The following is a 19,915-nucleotide window of genomic DNA, read 5'->3' on the forward strand; positions in this document are numbered from 1 at the left end:
ATGCACTCCTGGCTGGCTTGGAACTTGCTGTGTAGATGAGGCTGGCCTCAAACTCATGGAGTTCTGCCTGTCTCTGCCTCCTGAGTGCTGGATTAAAGATACGTGCTACCACATTGGGCTTTGCTTTTAATTTGTTTTTAAAGATTCTTTTAAAAATGTATATGGATGTTTTGCCCGTATACACAGTGACTGAGGAGGCCAGAAGAGGAATCGAGTCCCCTGGTCCATGTAGGTGCTGGGAATCAAACCCTGGTCCTCTGGAGAAGCAGCCAGTCCTCTTAACCACTGAGCTGTTCCTCCAGCACCAGACAGAGTAACTTTAGACATGGGCCTTGGTTGTGTCGGAGCTGGAGGGACCCATTCCCTTCTTGCCCTTTTTCTGAAAGAGGAATTTAGTGCCTAGAGGGGCTGGTACAGATCTGAGATCCCATCAGAGGATAGAACCCAGTTCGGAACATCTTGCCCTCATGAAGTTTTGAGAATGGCATGGGCCTCCTCCGAAATCCTGGTTTGTTCCCTATCTGTCCACCAGGTGGCGCAGAGGCATCAGGGAAAAGTGCAGAAAGAAGGGTGGGCGACCGCCTTCCTCCGGCACAAATTTTCTCCAACAAGCAGGTGCAAGCCTTTGCCTGTTCTGGGACCGCACTAAGGTCACTGTACGCTGGGTAGACACTCGCAGAGGCAAATTTGGCCTGACCACGGAGGTAGCAGAAGGCGATGGTAAAAGCTGGGAGACAGACTCCGGCGAACGGGGTGGGAAAACTTTGCCGCTGGGGACCTTCTCGGCATCTGGTTCAGAGGGTCGTGCTATCAGCACACCAAACGGTATGCAAGATGAGGTTCTTTTTTTTTTTTTTTTTGGTTTTTCGAGACAGGGTTTCTCTGTGTAGCTTTGCGCCTTTCCTGGGACTCACTTGGTAGCCCAGGCTGGCCTCGAACTCACAGAGATCCTCCTGGCTCTGTCTCCCGAGTGCAAGTGCTGGGATTAAAGGCGTGCGCCACCACCGTCCGGCCGCAAGATGAGGTTCTTATTTCCTGGGCTCTGCTCGGAGATGGAGGCTGGTTGTTGGTGCTTTTCTTAGGTGGTTGGTGGCCACCACGAGAGAAGCTCTACCAGAGGGCAGAAGTCTCTATCACCATCACTCTAGGGGCCACTAATGAGTCTGACCGCTCCACAGCTCAGCTCAGACCCTGCAGTCCAATCAGACTTCTGTTCATCTCACACCACACAGGGGACTGTAAGTTCAAAGGCTGGAAGGCCGGGAGCTTTGAACGGGTCGGGGAGGGGGAGGAGGGGAGCAGGACTAGAAGAAAGGGAGGATTGGGTGAGAAGCAGGCTGGGCCTTGTGGACTCAAGCAAGCTATCTGCTCTGAACTTGATCCTGGGAGGAACATGGCGCTATTGAAGATTACTCGGAAGAGGATGGCATGGTGGGGTCGGTGCTGAGCTGTGTGGACATAAGGAGGGAGGAGGAAAAGTCCGGAGACAGAGACGCCAACCACGAAGCTGAGCGAAGAGCTGCAGGCTGGACGGGGGAGATGACGGCTGGGGCTGATTTCCCTCCATCCCCCCAAGACCTTCCCACAGGCCCCTAGACACCTCAGTGAAACTGTTGTCTTGGTCAGGTGACTGTTCTCACAGGGTTGGGGGCTTCCTTGGCCTAAGGAGATCGCTGCTCCCCCTGGTATATCCTAGAAGATCCTTGATAGCAGTAGCTATCTAGGAAGAAAGATCGGCTAAAGAGCAAAACCAAATCATGGGGGGTGGGTGGGTGGGAGGGCAGAGGCAGGGCAGTCTGTTAGGACACATACCTGTGGTAAGCATCTCTTTCAGGTGCCAACTCTGCTAATTATTGGCTGGGTTACCACAGCCAAGCTGCTTTGGTAATCCACACCTCAGCTCCTGCATCTGTAACATGTGGCTATGGAGAAGGCTCAGCGGGTACCTGATGACCTGGGTTAGCTCCTCAGAACCCACCTACAAGTGCAGAGAACCAGCTCCACGAAGTTGTTCCCTAAGCTTCACACACGTTCAGCACCCCCCCACAACATGCACACACAGCAATAACAATAAATAAAATACAATAAATACAATGTGATTGCGGATAGGATCGACCTTTCAGGCTGTTTTAGGGGCTGGACAAGGTGGTGTGTGTAGAGCGCAGCACAGTTCTGGGGGAAGGGGTCAGAGAAGACCCAAGAAGGGGGTCTTTCAAGTTGTCTATCACTCAGAGAGTCTGGCTATGTAGGTGGGCACTCTGGGAGTGCCTCTTCAAGCCAGGGTGGGTTTCAAACCAGGTCAGCCCCAGGCTGACACCACACCATGGAATTAGGGCCAAGGGAATTCTAGCCAAAGGCAAGGAACCAGAGCTGGTCAGTCCAGGGCCACCTTCCGGAGGAAGGCGCTGTGTCTGTTCCCTTGGTTAAACATGCAGAATGACTTTCCTGGGCCAGGTTTCAAGGAGAGGACCTCTGTTCCATTTTGGTGTTCTCTTTCTTGTTTTGTATGTGTGCAGGGAAGGTCGCCTCAAACCCCAATTACTGCAGTCAACGTCTTGTCTAGATCCCTCCTTTTTCCTTTTTCCTTTGTGTGTGTGTGTGTGTGTAAGTTGTGTGTCCGTGTGTCCGTGTGTCTGTGTGTGTGCGCGTGCGCGCCTGTGTGCGAGGATGTACATGTCTGTACTTTGCACAGAGGACTGACAGAGCTGCTCTATCAGTCTCCTCTGCCTTGCTTCCTTGAGACTGGGTCTCTCACTGAACCTGGAGCTAGTCTGGCAAACAGAAAACCTCAGCTATTTTTTTTTTTAAATATGAGTGCTGGGTTCTGAACTCAGGTTCTTATGCTCACCCGCCAAGCGCTCTTAACTGCTGAGCCATCTCTCCAGCCCCTACATTATTATTTTTTTTCTTTTTCTCTGTTCTGCTGGAATATTGAGCCTGAGGCCTCATACATGTTAGGTAAGTGCTTTACCGCTGAGTTACACCCAGCCCTTTATGTACACTCTTCCAGGTGTTCATTATGGCTGCTGTGTGAGGTAGGTAGGTAGGTCCTACTTCCTATTCACCCATTGTATGGGTGGGAAAACCAAGGCTGGAAAAAGTTAACATAGGGATCGACATTTACTTGGCCTGTGGATAGGAGTTTCCCCAGCACCTAGAATTATCCAGTAAGTAGAACTGGGCCAAAAGCCACCAAGGGACACACTTAACACAAGGCACAGCAGTCGTCGGCTTGGCAGCACTAACCACTGTTTGTGTGACGTCTGCCAGGGAGAATTTAGTACGGGGAAACATGAGCTTCTCCCCAATCACTGGCCTGGATGCTTCCAGTCATCCCAAAGCAAAACGTCTCCAGGGAGGGAGGGGAGTCCTGGAAACAGAGTCCAGAGCCTCACATGCGCGTGTTAGATGCGTGTTACCAACCGGAAAGTGAAGTCTCCTATACGATTTTCCTCATGCCAGGCTGCTGTAAGAGCCTCACATCACTTGCTTTGCTTGTTTAATCTTCCCAAATGACCCCAAAGAACAGAGAAGTTCAAGAATGACTTAGAGTCATGTGACAAGTAAGGAGAATTGGGTTTCAAAATAACATAGCTTAGTGATAGGGAACTTGTCTGGTAGGCAGAAAGCTCTAAAGTCAGTCTTCGGCACCAGGGAAAAAAGTTGTTAATTAACATAACATTGTCTCCAGGGTCTGTGCACCTAATCACGTTTACTACCTTCCTATACAACTGGAAACACATCCTGTTTCCTTCTTTGCTTTGACTGCCAGGAAACTCAGAGCCACGGTTTGGGTTCTCCCGCAGTCTCTGTCCTTAGAAAACTTTCCATCACCTTGCTGCTGTAATCAGACTTTCATGTTTCTTCCTTCCTTCTCCTCTGGCCTTCTGCCCAGGCTTTCATTACTCCTTGATTCCTACTCTTTAATTATTGATCAAATGGTCTTTAGGCCACAGTGGAAACCACCTCCAAACCCTTTTTGGAATCGGCAGGACATAAGACATTTATGAGATGAATAGAGACCTTCTGAGCAGCCGAGCCAGCTGGTCACAGTCTGCAAGGGTGAGTGTCTCCGAGCAGCGTCCGCTGGCTAGAACAGTGAAACCAGGTTGACTCTGTGTTCGTGAAATTATGATAGAGAGATACAGACCAGCCCCGACATCCTTAGTGCCTAACTAAAGGGACGCTCTTCCAGTGGCCCAGTGGGTAAAGTGAGCGTCACATGCCTGAGTTTAGGTCCTTCCCAAACTCCGCCCACCTAGAATCCCAGGGCATGGAAGTGGGGTTGGAATCGCCAGAGCAAGCCAGAGAGCCAGTGTAGCAAACCCAGCAAGCCCTGGGTTCGGTGGGGGACCCTGCCTCAACACTTAGGGTGGGGAGTGATGAGGAGAGATACAGGACTATAGATGTAACTGCGTGTGTCTCCATGCCGGCTGGATCCTCGAACTCACAGAGATCTGCCTGGCTCTGCCTCCCAAGTGCTGGGATTAAAGGCGTGCGCCACCGCCGCCGCCCAGCTTCTGCTATGCTTATTTATTAACATACAAACAAAATCACATTTCAGTACAAATAAAATATCACCATATAGAGCCTTAGGACTCTATACGAACACCCGTACATGCACTTCCATACTCACCTGTGCCTGCACACACGTGAACACACCTCACAAATACACACACACACACATACACACACATGCACACACACACATGCACGCGCACACATGCACACACACACATGCACGCGCACACATGCACACACACAAAATGTATACACATATTTGAAAAGGTTAAAAAAAAAATGAAACTCTTCCAATGTATTCCCTGCCCACTGGAGGGATGGAGTAAAACCCAGATTGACTCAGGCTCTGCCACGTTCCATATGTGGCTTCCAAGGTCACCCTGGTGTTGGCATCCGATTGGCAGATGGGAGAGCACATGCATACTTCTTAACCACGTTGGCCCGGATGTGGTGCCCCGTCATCCTCGCCACTGTCCCCTTGGTAGGAAGGAGTCGCATAGTAATTGCAAGAAGGGCTGGAAAAATGTAGTCTGGGCTGCTTTTCTCCGAAACCGCTCTAAACACGGAGAGGAAGCATCTTTAGCGAATAGCTGACGCAGGTCCAGTTCATGTATATATGGAGGAAGACTGGCCTCAAGAAGGAAAACGGGACCCGGGCGGTGATGGCGCACGCCTTTAATCCCAGCACTCGGGAGGCAGAGCCAGGTGGATCTCTGTGAGTTCGAGGGCAGCCTGGGCTACAGAACGAGATCCAGGACAGGCACCAAAACCATCTTGAAAAACTGGGGGAAAAAAAAAAAAGAAAAGGGAAAAAGGAAAATGGGCTGGCCTTGCTTGTGAGGAACCCTGGGTAAAAATGAGCATTTAGGGCTGAGGAGCTGGCTGGGGAGGTCAAGTGTTTGTGTCAGTGTGGTCTTGGTCCTGGGAAATGGATCTTTGCAGCTCATTGGCTGGCCAGCTTATCTGATTCAGGGAGCTTTAGGGTCAGTGAAAGAGCCTGTCTCAAAAGGATGAGGGGGTGAGCTTGGAGAGTTGGTTCAGTGGTTAGAGCATTGGCTGCTCTTGAAGAGGACCTAGATTCAGTTCCCAACACTCACACAGCAGCTTACAAAAATCTGTAACTAGAATTCCAGGGACTCTGACACCTTCTCTTGGCTTCCAAAGACACATGCACTCAGGTACACACACACACACACACACACACACACACACACACACACACACACACAGATTGAGAGAGAGAGAGAGAGAGAGAGAGAGAGAGAGAGAGAGAGAGAGAGAGAGAGAGAGAGACTTAAAAAACAAACGAGTCTTAAGGAAAAAATAATGAGGAGAGCAGTTGAGGATGCTGGCCTCTGTCCTCCACAGCGTGTGTGCATTGCAGCCCCTCTGACACACACAGAACATTTGCATTTTTTAAAAAGTTGTGTTTGTTGTGTGCACATACACATGGAGGTCAGAAGTCGACATCCCTCCTCAGTCACTCACCACCTATATGTTTAGAGAGAGGGTCTCTCAATGAACTGAAGCTCATGGGTTTAGTTAGGCTGACCAGCCAATGAGCCTCAGGAACCTGTTTGTCTCTGCCTCCCAGTGATATCATTACAGGCTTGGACAGTCACACCCAGCTTTTTATTGTTGTTGTTTGAGACAGGTTTTTTTCAGTGTAGCCCTGGCTGTCCTGGAACTGTACACCAGGCTGGCCTCGAACTCAAGGCATATGCCACTATGCCCAACCACACCCAGCTTTTTTTGTGGGTGCTGGGGTGAGAAAGTCAGGTCCTTATGATTTTGTGGCAGACATTTTAAGGACAAGCCATCTACTGGCTTTACATTTGCAGTTTAAACCAGGCTTTTGTCCACAAGAGAAGGAAATATGGAGAACATTATGATTGGAAAAAATCCAAGAGAGATTGAATTTTCACTAGTTTTTAAGGTTGTGGAAAGAGTCAGGCTGATGCCCCAAGTTTTAGCTTGGGTGCTGGGTCTCATAGTCTTTTTTGAGTTAACTGCTTTGTGCCGCGTTCTGTGGGCATTTGGAGGACTCAAAAGAAAAGAGATAAGGTCCTAGTCTTCCGGGTTACAGAACTAGAGCTAGGAGGCAGTGTAATGAATGGAATGGCCTGAGGTCTGGAGCCTGGAGTCAAATTCCTAGCTGAGTTACATAGCTGTGTGATGAAGAACCCACATGATCTCTGGTTGTCAGATTCCTGGCCCAGTGGGTAAAGTCTATTGTGATAAGCAGGACGACTTGAGTTAGAATGGCATCCTATAAGTTGTTCACTGATCTTCATGTGCAACCTGGCTCTTGCCCCTCATTTGTCAGCCTCAGCGTTCTCATCCGAAAGATGGAGTTAACAGGCTGACATCAGGGGCTTGGAATCTGGCCGCACTGTGGGCTCTGCCTCCCTGGGATAAGTGTGTGGCCTCCCGTCCCGGTGCAAGGACTGTCACCACACACCAACGCCCCCTCCCCGCGCGTTCCCGGCAGAGGAGAACCCGGAGTTCACAAGGACGCGGCTTCCTGGCCGCGTTCCGGGGAAGGAGCTTTGCGCCGCGGGTCCCATCCCCCGGTCGTCCGGCTCAGGAAACGCAGAGAAAGCCAGGAACCCGGCCTGCCAAGCCCCGGGGCCCTCCGCCCCGGCCTTCGGCTGCAGGAAGCCGGCTGGCGGGAACGCCCTGCCCGTGGGTGGGAAAAGCCGGAGCTGCAGCATCGCGGCGTCCCAGGCTGCAGCGAGCTGTCACCGCCGCTGCGCGCCCCTGCCGCAGCCCCAGCCCTGCGCCAGTGCGGCAGCCGCGTGGCCGGGATCCTGCGGGCGCCACTGCGCCTGCCGGGGCGCAGGGAGGGAGGGCTCCTGGCCAGAGCTCTCTTGGAGGGGGCGACGTGCTGAGGGTGTGTAGGTGAGTGGTCCACAGCACCGCTAGGAAATTGCTCGACTCGCTGGCGTTAGAACCCCGGGTGTCTTTTTGAGCCTTAACTTTGTTCTTGGCTCCCGGAGATTTAGTTTCTTGATGGTGAAGACCTCAAAAACAGTTCCGGACCTAGAGGCTACTGTGATGGGCAGACCGCGATTCCTTTTCACCAATTACAAGGAAGAAAAAGATGGAGGACATAAAAGGGCGGTGCTTTTCTAGTATAGCATGGTCATTGGAATCGGTCATTCTCGGGCTTAAGTCCCAGCTTTCCCCCTTACCAGCTGTGTGAACTTCTCTGCGCTTCCAAGCCATGTCCTCTTAAAGGAGTCTTCCAAGTCCCCGAGACTCCGTTAGGTCCCTACTCGGTATCCCTCATAGCCCATGGCCTGATTCCTCGTGACACTTAATGCTAATATCATTAAACAATTGTATTCGATGCCCTATCTCTCCACCTCAGAAGTCCCAAAGTTAAGGAAGATAGGAACCTTTGCTAACGGGCAGACTGTGTAGCACTGACACATTAAATACACAGCCATTTGTTGTGAAATAAATAAAGGAGTGAAGGAATGAGAGATGCGTGCCAGATGCTGCATTAAGGGTAGAAAAGCACCAGGAATGAATCAGCATCGTTCCTGTCTTCAAGGAGGTCCCAGACTGGGTTAGGGAGGAGAATGAAGCGGGTTTGTGCAAGGAGGATGGTCCTAAGTATGTGCTAACGGGTTAAACAGCCCTGGAGATAAACACTGATGGAGGAGAGCAAGGAGGAGAGCCAGAGATGAGTGACACCCAGTCCCTAGAGGGCTGGGATAATGGATTTCTTTTCCACTACAACATACAAAGTACTAAATTTGCATAAGGTGTCATTGTGTGTTTTTATCCTAAGGAGGTGGGGGAATCGATGAGGAATTTAGTGACTTTTTCAAGCTCTCCTCCCGTGTGGAGGCGGAGAGCTGTGCTGAGGATGGATTCCTAAACCTTGTGCCCACTAGACAAGCCATCTGCCATTGACTATGTCGTCAGCCTCCAGGACCCAGCGGTTGATTTTGCACCTCTCTTGGTTTAGGTCCAAGTAAATGTGTGATTTTAGGTAAGTGACCTTGCCTGTCTGACTTGCTTTACCTCTAAACCCTGTTTTCCTAATTTAGAAAGAGCAATAAAGACGTCCTATAACCTTATGAAATAGCTGGTGCAGCGCACTCATCGCTCATCATGACTCTTAGTTTATTCCAAAGAGGCCATAGGTGCTTGTAGAATGAATGAGTGAAATGGTTGTAGTGCTGGGAGCCCGGGAACACGAGGGACATAAAACCACTCGATTTGAAGGCCGGCAGCCAGGTGGAGGGTGATTTTGTTCCTCCCGACTCTCACTTTCCATGATTCCTATGAGACTTTGCTCCCGGCCTCGTTCATTATTGCGTTATAATTTACTGTTTGCAAACCAACAAAGGTGAGCCAACCCTAGCTTGCCTAGCATTCTTTTTATATATGCTTTTACTGCCTTATTTTCTGATGACAAAGTAATACGTGCTGCTTGTAAAAAACAAATTAAATTGCAGGAAGGTATCATTGGGGGAAAATGAAAGTGCAAGTTTAGGCACACAAGACACAAGAGCTGACAGCTTGTTCTTCTTTGGGAGGGAGGAAGGGACACATCCCACGGTGTGAGGGCTAATTTTTATGTGTCAGTGTGTCTGGGATACTGGATGCCCAGCTCTTTCCTGGCTGTGTCTGTGAGGATGATTCCAGAAGAGACTAGTATTTGAACTGGTGGACTGAAGTTGGTAAATGGTATAGCTGAGGATTTGTGCCCTCCCCTAACCATGCACACCGGGCCCCAAACACTTGCATGCCTGTTATGCGTCAAATCCCAGGCCTTTCGAAGGCTCAGCATGGATGTGCATATGGAGTTGTAGCCCCAGCTCCTAAAATTCAACTCTCAGTGTTTCTCTGGGATAAAGCTCTTACTTTGAATGAATGAATATATGGTTGCTGGTATCCTGAGTCTTGGGCAAAGAATTCTATCTTTAGAAACATTTACTAAGACCCTACAGAAAATGAGATGGGATTTGTAGAACCTTTTATTTTTTTTATTTTAGAAAAGGGGTCTTATGTAGCCCAGGCTGGCCTTGAGTTGATCCTCCTGCCTCTGCCTCTGGAGTGCTGGGATTCTAGGCATGTGATACCACACCCAGCTACCTTTGAGACTTTCTATGGCACTAGTCACAGCTGGCACAGAGCCCCTCGGAGGATGTGTTTGCAGCTGTATTTTCATCCACTTGCCTCCCTTTTAGCATTTTGTCAGTTTTTTTTAAAGTTCCTATATATACACACACAGAAAAAACAAAAGTAATGAAAAAAAAAAAAGGTGGAGGCCCTCTTCACGTTTTCCTCTTGCCTCTGGATTTTCCCTATACATAGACTAAGCACATACTACAAAGCACAGGCCTCGAGTACGCCTGTGCTTCTGTGACTCGCCATTTGCAGTTAAGAACACTCAGCAGACGCTTGCCCCTGTCTATTCAGGCAAACCCACCCTGTTCCTTTTACTAAGGGCTCCTGGAGGGCAGGACTGTTGTTGAGTCCTTCCAGCCCGGAGGCCAATACATGGGAGACTTATTGGGAGGAAGAATGTGAAACAGTAGCAGCAGATTAGGGATGTAGTTCAATAGTAGAACACTTGCTTAGCACTAACACTCCTGAGTTCTCGTTCTCTCTCTCTCTCTCTCTCTCTCTCTCTCTCTCTCTCTCTCTCTCTCTCTTCCTCTAACTGAGTGCCAAGGTTTTAACTGAGTTCTTCCACACACTATTTCATTCAATCCACAACAGCCATCTCATTTTGGAGATGAGAAACTGAGGTGCAGAGATTTGAAAGTCTGAGGTTTCATAACTGATAACTGGTGGAGTACTTTAACTCCTGAACTGTCTGTCCTGTTCCAAAGCTTTTGCCTTGAATGAGTTAGTGATTGATGGGGCCATGCACACTTCAGAGGCCTGCAGACCCTTCCCTGTACTGCTTGGTTCTCCCTGCTGAATGTTAGCAGTATCTTAAGCTAGCATTTTAGCAGATAGAGGGACTTAGGAAAGGCCCTTTGTATCTGAAGCAATCCTGTGATCATGCTTAGTTTTCATGGGAAGTAGCATTCTTGAAGCTCCTAGTTCTAAAAATAAACCACAATTTTTAGGGGCCCTTGGGGACTAGCCCAGGCGTTTCAGGACAACTATTTGCCTATCTGCAACACAGGAAATTAATCAGAAGTCCAAAGCCCTCCCCCTCTTCCCACCGGCTGGTGTTCTGGAAATGCCCAGTGCCTTGCTGTGGTTCTTTGGGAAGACCATGGGGCAGCCAAGGGCAGCCTAGCACATATCCATCTCTCTGTGAGGAGGCACAGAGCAGACACAGGTCACTCTGCTGCAAGAACCTGCAGAGAGCACTTGCAGCTGTCAGCTGGGAGGTGTGCCAAGACCGATGCCCTGGGGCCTGCAGAATCCACCTGGGGTCTGGAGACTGGGGACTGGTTCCTGTTCCAGTGGGTAATTTCAGTAAACCTCTTCCTTATGTCTAACCCTTGAGGTCTTCCCCTATGAAATGACTGGGTGGATTTTTTTTCTCTTTTCTCCCCCCCCCTTTTTTTTGACAGGATCTTAACAATGTCTTATGGCCCAATCTGGCCTTGAACTCCTGGGATTATAGTCACCATCCTGGTGACTGGGTGCATCATCACAAGAATTCTATGTGATGTTAGAAATATCACTGATGGTGGTAATTTTGAAAATAAGAATGATAACCACACTGTTTGTGCCTGGTGCTTTCTATAAAATATCATATTTATTTTGCTTACTTATTTTTGAAGCAGCATCTCACTGTGTGACCCGAGACAGACACAAACTCACAGTCCTTCCTAAGTGTTGAAATTACGGGCATGTATCACTCTGCTTAACTTTATCACATTTAATTAATTAATTACTCTTTTGTTGCTGGGAACTGAACCCAGGATTTCTCGCTTGCTAGACCAGTGCTCTACCACTGAGCTAGTCTGCCAAATCAAGATTAAACAAATAACACAAGGACCGTATGACTATTCTCATTTCACAGATGAAGGGACTGAGGCTTAGTGAACACCTATGAATTGGGAAATGGGTTTGTGGCATCACAAGTTGAGTTCCACAAACATGTGTGGGTTCTCATGCCCAGAAATAACTAAGAAACAAACGGAAATTTTATTTATTTAAAGTCAGGGTGTTATGTAGCCCAGAATGACATCAAACTCACTGTGTTGCTGAGGATGACCTTAATTTTCTTTTAAAAAATTTTATTATTTTAAATCCCAGCACTCTAGAGGCAGAGGCAGATCTGAGTTCAAGGCCAGCCTGGTCTACAGATCAAGTTCCAGGACAGCCAGGGCTACACAGAGAAATCCTGTCTCAAACAAACAAACAAACAAACAAACAAAACCCCAAAATTTTATTTTTATTTATTAATTTTTTTATGTGGATGAGTGTTTTGCTTACATGCTTGTATGTGCTTGGTGTCTGCCAAGGCCAGAAAAGGGCATTAGATCCCCTGGAACTGGAGTTACAGATTGTTGTGAGCTGCCATGTGGGTGGTGCTGGGAACTGAACCTGGATCCTCTGCAAAATGCTCTAACCACTGGACAATTTTTTTTAGACAGGGTTTCACTATGCAGCTCTGGCTGTCCTCTCACTATATAGATGAGGCTAGCCTCAAACTCACAGAGATCCACTTGCCTCTGTCTCCCGAGTGCTGGAATTTAAGGCGTGTGCCAGCTACTCTGCCTGGCTTTGCATTTGAATTTCTGATTTTCCTGTCTCTACCTCCTGAGTGCTGGAATTACAGGACTGTGCTACCACATCAGTTGATGCAGTGCTGGTGCTTAAAGCCAGAGCATTGTGCATACTAGACAAATACTCTACCAACTGAGCTCTGTCCCCAGCCCCAAAAGGGTAGTCCAGGCTGGCCCGTCCTCTTCAGCATTTGTCTACCGGTGTGCATGGCCATGCCTGGCATTATTTTTTAAAAGGCATGTTCCCTTAGTCTTAGCCAGCTGGTCTCAAACTGGTGATGCACGTGCCTCCTGAGTGTTGGGATTGTAGGCATGTGCCACCACCACACCCAGCTGGAGGTCAACCGGATACAAGTTATGATGTGTCCATGGCCCTGTGAGAGCTCAAGTCAATGTCATCAGGTACTGAGAGCCTAGAGGCTTGGCTTTGCCTAGGGGAAACTAGGAGGACACGCACATGAGATGAGAGGGGACAAGGACAGAGCATGAGCAAAAGGCCAGGTGTGGGAAAGCAGTGGGTGTGCCGAGGGAAGTTCGGGTAAACTTTAGAGAGTGTGTGTATGAAGGTAGGAAGTGAGCATACCAGGCCACGGATTTGGCCTTTGTTCCATAGGCAATAAAGAGCTTACACAAGAGGCGTCTCCAGAGACCAACCATACTGTGCAGTCAGAGAGGAAGCAGCCTTTAGCCCATCTGTGTCCCGGCTTGTGCAGGCTGCTGGGTGCCAGCGCGTGGGAGGGCATTCACAGAGAAATGTCTCTGACTGTGGCCTGTACTCTGCTGGGTGTGGGTCCTGGGCTACCTGCAAAGTCCTTTCGCCTTTCTCTGGGCCCCTAGTACTTTGCACATAGAAGGCGTTGGTGGAACTATTTGAGACTATCTGGCCCCTGCCGATTCCTGTTTGAAAGTAGGGGATATAGATAGGAAAGGACTTTCCTGGCAGCACAAGAGGAATGAACGTGGAGTTAGTGGGACTAGAACTCATGACCTCCGAGCCACGCCCAGTTCCTTCTCCACTCTCTCTAAGCAACAGTGGTGTTTGTTGAGCGATGACTCCATTTCGGGCCCTGGGCTAATCGCTGTGCACGGATGATCTCACTGCACCCTCCCAACGTCTCTGAGAGGCATCCCTTTTGAATGCAGTCTTGCCTTCCAAGTCAGGTTACCCCCGGAGCCCAGCACCTAGCTAGGAAGGCCATGAAAACTTGGCTGGGTTCAAACCCTGGGTTTGGAAGTGGGAGGGCAAAAGAAAGGCCTAGGGGGCGTGGCCTCGACTCGGGCCCGCCCCCGGAACGCTGACGCCACACGAGGCCCCGCCCCTCATTGTCAGTCTGGGGGAGCCTGAGCAGGCGCCGGCTGCTGGGAGCGGAGCGCCGGATCCTTCGGCGGCGGGACCGCGGGCCGGAGCGGCAGAGGTGAGGCGGCGGCGGGAGCGCGGCCCGGCGGGCGGCCGGAGGGCTCGGCTTGTGTGCCGGAGGGGGGGGCTCGGCCGGGGTGTCCCGGGGCGGCAGGGAGTGCGCGCGGCTTCTGGAAGCGGAGCCGGGAAGGGGAGGTCTCCGGTGGGCCAGCCCGGGAGAGTGTGGCCGGAGTTGGAGGGAGAGACTCAGAGATTTTTTTTTTTCCGGAGGAGGAGGGGGAGGGACGTTTCTGAGGAGACTGAGGAGACGCCGGGTGAGGGCGAGCGCGGCCGCGGCGGCGGCGGCGGCCCGGGAGGCGTCGGGGTCCTAGCCGGGCTCCGCGGGGCGGCGGGCGGGGAGGAAGGAAGTGAGCGGACAGGAAGGGCCGCGGCCGGTGTGCGGGACGCGGCGCGCGGGGGACGCGGAGGGAGGCCCGCGGCGGCCCCGGGGCGTCCGCAGCTGTCGGCCCGGGCTGCGGCCCGCGCGGCTCCCGCCGGCGCGCTGCTCCGTCTCGCGGCCAGACCGCCGCGGCCCGGGAAGGAATTCGAGGCATTCGCTTTGTTTAAGTTGCCAGTCGACAGTCCCGAGGACTAATTAATGGTGGAATCTGCAGGGGCACTCGGGCAGCCGCCGGCCCCCTCCCGCCGCCGCCGCGGTGAACTTTCCGCAGCGCGCACCCCGCCCCGCGCGCGCGGCCCGGCGGGGAAGGGAGCCATGGCTTCCCGAAGCGCAGGAATGAAGTGCGGTTTCGGGAGCCGCTTTTGGCCTGCGGCTGGCGAGGCGACGAGCGAGGGGGAAGCCGGCGTCCCGGGCCCGGCACGGCGGGGCTGGGGGGTTCCGGAGCCCGGTGGGGACCTCTCCGAGGTGCCTGCGGTTTCTGCTAATTACCTCGCAGGAGCCTCCGCCGCCCCAGAAAGACCCATCTTGCTTTGGAGCATCTGTTTCTTCATCGCGTCAGCCCCTTTCCTAACACTGCAGAGCTTGTTGTGGCTTGTTTCGGAAATGCCGAGGCGGGTGCTCACACTTCGGGGTGGGAGAGGGGAAGAGAGCAGGCAACCCCCCATCCCCCTTCACACACCTCCAAAAAAAAAAAAAAAAAAAAAAAAATCTCCGCAGTGTTCTTTACCGGGGAGCTTGCAGATTCTCAGTCGCACCTTCACTGACTGGAATGACCTTGGGGGGAAAGGATTGTGCTTCTGAGCGCCTCGTGGTGGCTTTTCTGTCCATTGAGGAGAAAATACTCCCTGGATCTCACTGCCGTTTGGGGGGTATTTTTTGAGAAGTGGGGTTTGTTCAGGGTATTTCGTTTTACCAACTGCTGTGGTTCTGGCTTAAAGATCTGGACTAGTGACAGGGCCGGGAAGAATTCAGATCACCTAGGAAGATTTAGCAACCCCGGATGAGGGGAGGATATTTCCTTTTGGAAAATCTGTGCAGTATGTTCCAGATTGCCTTCTGTCACTTGTGTGCAGCTTTGGTGGCATTTCTGTGGTTAAATTCTGTAACCCCCATAGAAAATTCTTCTCTTGTTAGAAATAATTGTTTTGCACAGAATTTCCCCTTGGGGCAGATTAAGGTTTTGCTCAATTTACTCAGAAGAATTTTCCAGGTTTCTAAAATTAAATCACTTTTCTAAACATAGCAACTAAAGTTTGAAAAACTAGAAATAGTGGGATGGGTAAGGGATGGATTGGACTATGAAGGCAGGAAGTGTAGGTTCACAGCTGACCATTCATTAGTAACAAGGATTTTTAAAAGATTTATTTATTTTTGTGTGCCTGTGTATGGGAATGTTCACATGAGTTCAGGTGCTCTCTAAGGCCAGGTCCCCCTGGAGTTGGAGTTATAGGCAGTTATGGTTCCGAGCCGCCTGACATGTGTGCTGGAAGCTGAACTTTGGTCTACTGGAAGAGCAAGAAGGGCTCTTAAACGGTTTCCCCTCTATCTAGATCCTATAACATGGATTGTTAATTAGCCCTCATGGTTTTTTTTTAAGCCTGAAGATCAAGAAAGGGAACAAATAATGTTGAGTTGCTACTCAATAATATTGCTAGGTGGCGAGTAGATTATATAGTCCCAATAAGTCTGTGAAGTACTAGTTGAAAAAAGTGAAGATCAGAATGTACACCTGACTGTTCCAAGCTCATGCATATAACCAGTAAGAAGTGGCTCTGGAATTTGAAATCAAGTCTATTTGTTCCACACTTACTTCCAATTGTATGCTGCCTTGGGAAACAAGAAAGTTAATTTCTAGATCTTTGAGTCAGCCCATTGGGTCACAGTTGGACCCTAGAGTGATGTCAGTATGCTCTGGAGGTGTTGATACAAAGGCTACATAAAAATATGTACTGTATACAGTAGGTACTTAATGCTTTGCTTATGTTGGAAACATTTGTATTAAAACAGTGATTGCCTAAGTTGGTTATACATTTCATCTATATAACAGAAGCTGGTGGAAAGGTGTAATGATTCTGCAGTAGAGGCTACACCATTAAGGTGACTTCAGGATCCAGAAATTGAAAGATTTTCATGTCCCAAATAGTTTTGGGACAGTACCAACTAAGTAAAGCATGCTACTTGTAGGACTCAGATAATCCAACTTGAAGGATTTGTTATAAAATTTGATGCACATAATAGACACTCAGAGTAAATTTATTTGCTGAATGAGTATATTATATATTGTTGATATATAATTTATATGTGATATAATTGACCGATGTTAGGTATATAGTTTGAACTTTGACAAAGGTATAGTGTTGTATAATTGTGAAGTCACTACTACCTTTATTCTTTTAAACTTTTCTTTAAGGAATTGATAACTGATTGATCCCAAGGAAGATTAGGAGGTTTCTGTGCTTAGATTTTATACTATGAGATCAGAATGAATACTAGAGAGTCTGTATGCCAACTTGGTAGGAAATAAGGAAATCTTAAATATTTAATGGTGCACATAAGAGAGGAAGTAGATTTTAGTTACTTCTAGGCCCAAGGATATATTTTTGCTAAAATTAATACTATTTAAAGTTTTATTAAGAGTAAAACTCTTTGAAGTGTAGCTTGTATACATAATAAATGCTTAAAATGTTATAGTTAACGTAACATGTTCACATAATGCTTGAGTGTAGGGATGCTGTGGAATGGTTGAAAGTCTCACCTTCCCACCTGTAACCAATTTATCCTTAATGCTGATCTCTGATTTATTTTAGCTAACCTTACACAAAGGGGATGATATATTGGGTAGAAAACTATGGCTTGCTAGGAAGATGTCTGCTGATTTTTTTTCCTTATACTTCCTTAAGTTACTGAATTGACTCAGGTTGCTTTAGTTTAAGTCTCTCTGTATTAGGAAATGCCAAAACCTTCCTTGCAGAGCTTCTAGAATCTAGAAGAAACCACATTTCTACTTCATTATTTTCCTTTTTTTCTCTCTCTCTCTCTCTCTCATTTTGTTTCTGTTGTACAATTTTCCATTCTCACCTGCGAATTTCTCTGAGAATAGAAACTTTTGTTAATATCAACTGTTGACCCTCTCTATATATACTATTAGGAAATAATAATTAAATTAAAATACCCTCCAGACTACTCAACATTTTGGGTGACTGTAGGGAGAAAATTATAGTAGCTTACTTCATAGTTGTGAAGTAGTTATTATCCTCATTTTATACATGAGGGAGCTGAGCTCAAGAGCAGTGACTGCCAGACCCTGTGAGGGGCAGACTAGATATTTGAGGTCAGGCAGGTTGAAGCTTTATTCATTACACTCTGGTATAGGGGGGGATATCTTAAAAGAATAAACTTGAACACACCATGTCAAAATTTGAGCTGCAATGTAGTGGGCATGCTGCTGTTGTTCTCGTCTATTCTCTTAGTTCCTAGAGATGCCTCCTCAGTGCTAAAGAATGTTCATCTTTTATTGCACATTTCCCTTCCCATACTCAGCATTTATTCTTTTTAAGTATAGTATTTTGTATTCATTTACTGTTTGGGCCACTCCTCTCCTTTATATGTGATCCAAAGTTTCCATCACTTAGTTTGTTATTTAAGAACTTCATACTTGGCCTTTGCCCCTCTCTTTCTGTTTTAAACTGGACAGTTTTATTTATCTGAGTTTTCAGACGGTCTCATATAGCCCAGGCCTCAGACTCACTGTGTAGCTGAGGAAATACTTAGTGTATGTGTTGCAGGGGATTGAGCTCAGGGCCTTGAATATGCTAGGTAAGTGCTCTGCCAAGCTCCCTCTCTGCTTTGCAGACCAGACTGGCCTTGAACTTGCTATGTATCCCAGACTGGCCTTGAACTCATTACTATCCTGCTTTAGTTGCCTGAGTACTAGAATTATAGAACTATAGACATGTACCACCATGCCCTGACCAAGTCATATTTTAAGTGTGTGTTATTAAAAACTTGCATAAAACTTTAAAAACCTACCATACCTTTTTTTTGTTGTGTTTGTGGTACTAGGGATTGAACATGACATCACCTTGTATTTTGAGACAGTGTTTAAGTTGCCTGGCTTTAAACTTAAACTTACTCTGTCAACCAGGCTGACCTTCCACTTCTCTTTTTAAAGATTTATTTTTGTATGTGTTTAAGAAAGAAAATTGTGTGTGTGTCCATATGAATTGTACAAAGGCCAAAAGAAGGTATTGGTCTCTTGGAGCTGGAGTTACAGGCATTTGTGAAACCTTTTTAAGTTAGTGCTGGGATCTGAACTCTGGTATCCAGCAGCAATTATTTTTATCCTGTCGGTCCCCACCCCCTCCAGGCAAGGTTTCACCCTCTAACTCTGGATGTCCTGGAACTTTCTTTGCTGGCATCAAACTCATAGATCCACCTGCTCTGCCTCCCAAGTACCTGAGCTTATGTTGAGTATCAGAGATCCTTCTCATCACCCTGTCTTGCTAGTCCTTTCCCGCTATTCCCTATCATTGGCTTCTGTTGCTTTTCTTCACTGGACCTATTATGATTTATAATGATATACCTGCTTGCATGAGCATTACCTGTCTTCCTACTACACTCTATAGGAGCAAAGAAGTCATTTGTTTTGTTCTCGAGTGTATGTATCCCTAATACCTAGCACAGTATGACATGGAGTAAGTGTTTCATAAATATTTAATGATTATATCCCAAAGCAGAGTTTTCTACTGGGAAAGGTGCTGCTTGGTCTGTGCTTGTATAAGACGTTCTGATTAGATAACTGAAATGATACCAGGTAGTATCCCATTGGGATTATTATTACTCTTTGGTTTTTCAAGACAGGTTTTCTCTGTATAACAGCCCTGACTGTCCTGAAACTCACTGTGTAGACCAGGCTGGCCTCAAACTCACAGAGATCACCTGCCCTCTATCTCCCAGGTGCTGGGATTAAAGGTGTGTGCCACTGTCCCCATCTTGAATTGTTTTTTGATTAGTATTTTATTGGTCCTGTTGATAATGAAAATTCTGAGTTCTTGGATATTGTGACAAGTGCCTATAATCTCAAAACTGAGATTGGGGTGGAGGCTGAAATGGAAATCATGATTTAAAGGCTAGCTTGGGCTGTATGGTGAGGCCATGTCTCAAACAAGCAAGCAAGCAAACAAACAAAAATAGGGCTAGGAGAGGTCTCAATGGGTAAAGCACTTGTCACACAAGCTTGAGGACCTGGGTTCAGATCCCTAGAACCTATACAAAGCCTGGCATGATAACATGCATTTGTAATTTCCAGTGCTCCTTCAACAAAATAGGAGGCAGAGATAGGAGAATCCCTGGATGCTCTCAGGTCAGCCAGCATGGATTCTGTAGGAGCAAATGAGACCTTGTCTCAAACAAGGTAGGAAGTGAGGTCTTAACACTCAAGGTTACCCTCTGACCTCCACAAAAATGCTGTGGCATGTGTATATCCATACACATACACAAGAACTCACATACACAGCTAAAACAAAAAACAAAATAGGTGTTGAAGAGATAGTTTCGTTGGTAAACTGCCTGCTATGAAAGCATAAGGATTTGAGGTTGTATTGCCAACACCAATGTAAAAGCCTAGCACAGGGGTGATAGAGATAGGTGGATCCCTGAAGCTTGTTGGCCAGCTGATTGATAAGCTGCAGATTTAGTGAGAGACCCTGTCTCAAAATAATGAAGTGAGCTGGGCATGTGATACATACATACCATTTTAAAAAAAAAAATCCTAGTACTTGGGAGGCAGAGGCAAGCTAATCTCTGTGAGATTAAGGTCAGCTTGGTTTGTGTACTGAATTCCAGATCAGCTAAGAGCTACATAGTCATAGTGAGACTCGC

The 19,915-nt window shown here is 48.0% G+C and overlaps 1 protein-coding gene across 4 annotated transcripts in view; it reads left to right on the forward strand.

Annotated features, from left to right (window-relative positions):
* The first annotated feature begins 8,187 nt into the window (after positions 1 to 8,187).
* Luzp1 (leucine zipper protein 1) overlaps positions 8,188 to 19,915 on the forward strand; it is an 81,220-nt gene continuing 69,492 nt past the window's right edge. Inside the window, exon 1 of one of the 4 annotated variants that reach the window (XM_076565437.1) lies at positions 8,188 to 8,524. The gene's annotated coding sequence lies outside the window, so the exon portion shown is untranslated. Of the gene's footprint in view, positions 8,525 to 12,674; positions 13,655 to 19,915 lie in introns of those variants that run through there. The other 3 variants (XM_006980840.4, XM_015999259.3, XM_076565436.1) reach the window with 3 other exon arrangements.

The sequence above is a fragment of the Peromyscus maniculatus genome, chromosome 2 (genome assembly GCF_049852395.1).
Source record: "Peromyscus maniculatus bairdii isolate BWxNUB_F1_BW_parent chromosome 2, HU_Pman_BW_mat_3.1, whole genome shotgun sequence".
Lineage (NCBI taxonomy): Eukaryota > Metazoa > Chordata > Mammalia > Rodentia > Cricetidae > Peromyscus > Peromyscus maniculatus.